The sequence below is a fragment of the Mus pahari genome, unplaced genomic scaffold (assembly GCF_900095145.1).
Source record: "Mus pahari unplaced genomic scaffold, PAHARI_EIJ_v1.1 scaffold_13095_1, whole genome shotgun sequence".
Classification (NCBI taxonomy): Eukaryota; Metazoa; Chordata; class Mammalia; order Rodentia; family Muridae; genus Mus; species Mus pahari.
Window position 1 is genome coordinate 1 of NW_018394053.1, and position 4830 is coordinate 4830.

Sequence of the window (4830 nt, forward strand, 5' to 3'; positions counted from 1 at the left end):
TGGGTGGGTAGGGGAACAGAGGTGGGGGGAGGGGTATGGGAAACTTTTGGGATAGCATTTGAAATGTAAATAAAGAAAATAATAATAAAAAAATAAATAAATAAATAAATAAAAAATAAATCTTAAAATGTCTCCTTCATAGAATAAACAATTATATTTAAGAAAAAGAAAAAAGAAAGAAAGAAAGGCAGTCGTCTTTATTGATCTTCATTAACCAAACTGTGCACTCTGCACACTCCATGGGAATGCCTTTACAGAAGTATATATTGCTTGTAAGTTTTGTATACTGCAGGCTGAAAGAAGAGAAAGACAGTCCTGAAAAGTCTCACAATCTGGGATGCTGAGATTCTGGGACCATCCATTCCAGCTTCACATTTGATTCCACCTCAACTACATCAAGGCTGCTTCATTTAAAGACTTGCTTCCAGAACTTTTCCAGAACAGCTAGCTGCCTTGCCTATTCAGCCTTTCAGACTGTCATAGTCAAGATGCCAGCAAGGCAATAAACTTTCACAGCATAATGACTGGAAGGCAAATGATGCCAGCTGGCACTCCTTTGACAAAGCCAACTTTCCTATTTCCCTTGAGGCCCCCAGAAGGGAATTCTTCACCGCAATTCAGCTGGAAGCAGACAAAAGATCATCGTCCCAGTCCCTTAAGTTGAGGTGGATGGTCCTGGTTATTTCATGAATTATAGATATGTTGTCATTTAAGGGATACTTTACAAATGTAGCTTTGGACAGAGAGGGAACTAGACAGTTTAAACTCAGGGATTTCTATCTTTCATTTGCTCTTCTCTATCCTTTCTTCTTAGGTAAAAGGGAAGGGGTGGGAAAGAAAGGGAGGATATAGTAATAACATAGAAATTATAGAAATAGACAAATAGGGATAGGTTAGCAAATTTACTCTTAAGCAAAACATTACATAGCTATATCTTACACTGGTAGAAACTTTGTAATTGATGCAAAGTTGAAGTTATAATATCTTACATTGGTACAGCATTTATTTAATGCAAATTTAACATTTTCATAGGTATGAATTTCTTATTGATAAAAAATTGGGATTAATATTGATACTCTCATTTAGACATTGTCCTTTGTAACACATTAAAGAATACAAGGCTTAAACACAGTACTTCTATAACTGCTATTATAAACAGTTTTTAGATGATTAAGCAATTTGAGTTAAGGGCCACATAGCAAACTCATGGTCCTGAGTTAATTAAAGGGTGTATCTGAGATATTCCCATTAGAAATGGCTGAGAGTAGTCAAGGCTTAATAGTTCAGAAATACTTTGCATAGATAGATAGTCTTCAAAGGCATCAGAAGTCCACAGAATATGACATTAATGGACATCTCTTTATTAAAGATCATTTAACTAGAGAACTGTCTTCTCCTGACAGCACCACTTTCTTGGATTCAAATAAGAAATTGAGCATATGTGGAGTTGCTCGAGTTGTGGTGAGATAGCCATTAGACAAGAATTGCCTCATTTCCTCTACAGACAAAATACTGTCCAGAAAAAGGACACACTATGTGGATAGTCGACTGATGATCTCTGTCAGGACAGCATAATCAGCCCTGCGAAATTCTGTATTACAAAGGCCTGTCAGATGATCCTGGGCCAGAAGGCTGAAGACTGATGTTCCAACCTTTTGAAGTATAAGGGAACTGTCCAGGTGATCAGCAGTCTCTATAGATTGGCTAAGTTTTTGGGGTTTGTTTGTTTGGTTGGTTGGTTGGTTGGGTTTTTTTGTTTTGGTTTGGTTTGGTTTGGTTTTGGTTTTTTTCAAGACAGGGTTTCTCTGTGTAGCCCTGGCTGTCCTGGAACTCACTTTGTAGACCAGGCTGGTCTTGAACTCAGAAATCCGCCTGCCTCTGCCTCCCAAGTGCTGGGATTAAAGGCGTGTGCCACCACGCACTGCTAGATTGGCTAAGTTCTGGAAGCTATATTTTAAGCTTCTCATATTTTCAGGTATATTAGTTGTACTTGTATTTCTGACAGGGTTTAAAACTGGTAGTCTCATAGACAACCCAAGTTGATAAACATTGAGAAAAGTGATATTGATTTGAGAAGATGGTTTTCAGATGGCATACAATCTAAACCCAGGAAATAAGTCAGGTGTAAAATTATAAGTGTTTCAAGATAGAATAGATGACAGAGGTTATATATAATTGACAAAGATAATCGACTGGGTGTTAGGTCTGTCTTGAACTTTATAAATTACAAAATGTTAATACTTGTGTTCAATTTATATCTGAGATAAAAGTCTTTTAATTGGACAGAAAGGAGGACGTGGTGCTGATAGCCCTGCCCCTGCTTGTGTTTTGATGCTAATTCAGCTCTACTGGGTTGTGAACAAGGAATGTGTCAGTGAGAGTGTCTTCCTATAAATCTCCTCCCCACCTTAATTTGTAAAATAAAGGCTAGAGCAGGTAATTGGGNAGGAGAGTGGAAGGTGAAGCTGAAAGTTTGGGAGAGAAAGAGGAGGGGCAGAAAAGAGGATAAGGGAGGATGAGATGGAAGGAAAGTGGAGCCAAAGCACATGGCCAGGAGAAACTGCAAGCTATAAGGGGTTTCATATATGGGGAAGATAGTAGATAGATCTGACCAATCTAGGCTTGCAGCTTGAATTCATATTAATTGAGTTCTGTTTTCTTTTTTTAAATTAGATATTTTTTTCTTTATTTACATTTCAAATGTTATCCCCTTTATTAGTTTCCCCTCTGAAAACCCCTTATGCCTTCTGCCTCCCCCTGCTCACCAACCCACCCACTCCTGCTTCCTGGCCCTGGTATTACACTCTACTGGTGCATAGAACCTTCACAGGAACTAAGACCTCTGCTCATTGATGACTGACTACACCATGATCTGCTACATATGCAGCTAGAGCCATGAGTCCCACCATGTGTTTTCTTTGATTGGTGATTTAGGCCCAGGGAGCTCTGGGAGTGCTGGTTAGTTCATATTTTTGTTCCTCCTATGGGGCTGCAAACCCCTTCAGGTCCTTGGGTACTTTCTCTAGTTCCTTCATTGGGGACCCTGTGCTCAGTCCAATGGATGGCTGTGAGCATCCACAACTGTATTTGTCAGGCACTGACAAAGCATCTCAGGAAACAGCTTTATCAATCTCCTGTCAGCAAGCTCTTGTTGGCATCCACAATAGTGCCTAGATTTGGTGGCTGTTTATGGGATGGATCCTCAGGTGGGACAGTATATGGATGGTCATTAGGTCAGTATCTGCTCCGGACTTTGTCTCTGTAACTCCTTACATGGGTATTTTCTTCCCCCTTCTAAGAAGGATCGAGGTATCCACACTTTGGTCTTCCTTCTTCTTGAGTTTCATGTGTTTTGCAAATGGTATCTTAAGTATTATGAGGTTCTCGGCTAATATCCGCTTAACAGTGAGTGCATATCATGTGTGTTCTTTTGTGACTGGGTTACCTCACTTGGGATGATATCCTCCAGATACATCCATTTGTCTAAGAATTTCATAAATTCGTTGTTTTTAATAGTTGCATGGTACTCCATTGTGTAAATGTACCACAGTTTCTGTATCTATTCCTCTGTTGAAGGACATCTGTGTTCTTTCCAGATTCTAGCTATTATAAATAAGGCTGCTATGGACATAGCAGAGCATTCGCCCTAATTACAAGTTGGAGCGTCGTCTGGGTATATGCCCAGAAGTGGTATTGCTGGATCTTCTGGTAGTAGTACTATGTCCAATTTTCTGAGGAACTGCCAAACTGATTTCCAGAGTGGTTATACAAGCTTGCAATCCCACCAGCAAAGGAGGAGTGCTCCTCTTTCTCCACATCCTCACCAGCATCTGCTGTCACATGAATTTTTGATCTTAGCCATTCTGACTGGTGTAAGGTGGAATCTCAGGACTATTTTGATTTGCATTTCCCTCATGATTAAGGGTGTTGAACATTTTTTAGGTGCTTCTCAGCCATTTGGTATTCTTCAGTTGAGAATTCTTTGTTTAGCTCTGTACCCCATTTTTAATAGGTTTATTTGGTTTTCTGGGGTCTAATTTCTTGAGTCCTTTGTATATATTGGAAATTATCCCTCTATCAGATGTAGGATTGATAAAGATCTTTTTCCAATTTATTGGTTGCCTTTTTGTCTTATGGACAGTGTCCTTTGCCTTACAGAAGCTTTGCAATTTTATGAGGTCCCTTTTGTCAAATCTTGATTTCACAGCACAAGCCACTGATATTCTGTTCAGAAAATTTTCCCCAGTGCCCATATCTTTGAGGCTCTTCCACACTTTCCCTTATATAAGTTTCAGTGTCTCAGGTTTTATGTGGAATTCCTTGATCCACTTAGACTTGAGCTTTGTAAGGAGATAAGAATCAAACAATTTGTGTTCTTCTACATACTATCCACCAGTTTAGCCAGCACCATTTGTTGAAAGTGCTGCCTTTTTTCCATTGGATGATTTTAGCTCCTTTGTCAAAGATCAAGTGACCATAGGTGTGTGGGTTCATTTTGGGGTCTTCAATTCTATTCCATTGATCTACCTGTCTGTCAGTGTACCAATACCATGCAGTTTTTAACACAATTGATCTGTGGTACAGCTTGAGGTCAAGGATGGTTATTCCACCAGAAGTTCTTTCATTGTTGAGAATATTTTTTGCTCTCCTGGGTTTTTGGTTATTCCAGATGAATCTGGAAATCACCCTTTCTAACTCTGTGAAGAGTTGGAAATTTGATGTGGATTGCATTGAATCTGTAGATAGCTTTCAGCAAGATGGCCATCTTTACTATATTAATCCTGCCAATCCATGAGCATGGGAGATCTTTCCATCTTCTGAGATCTTCTT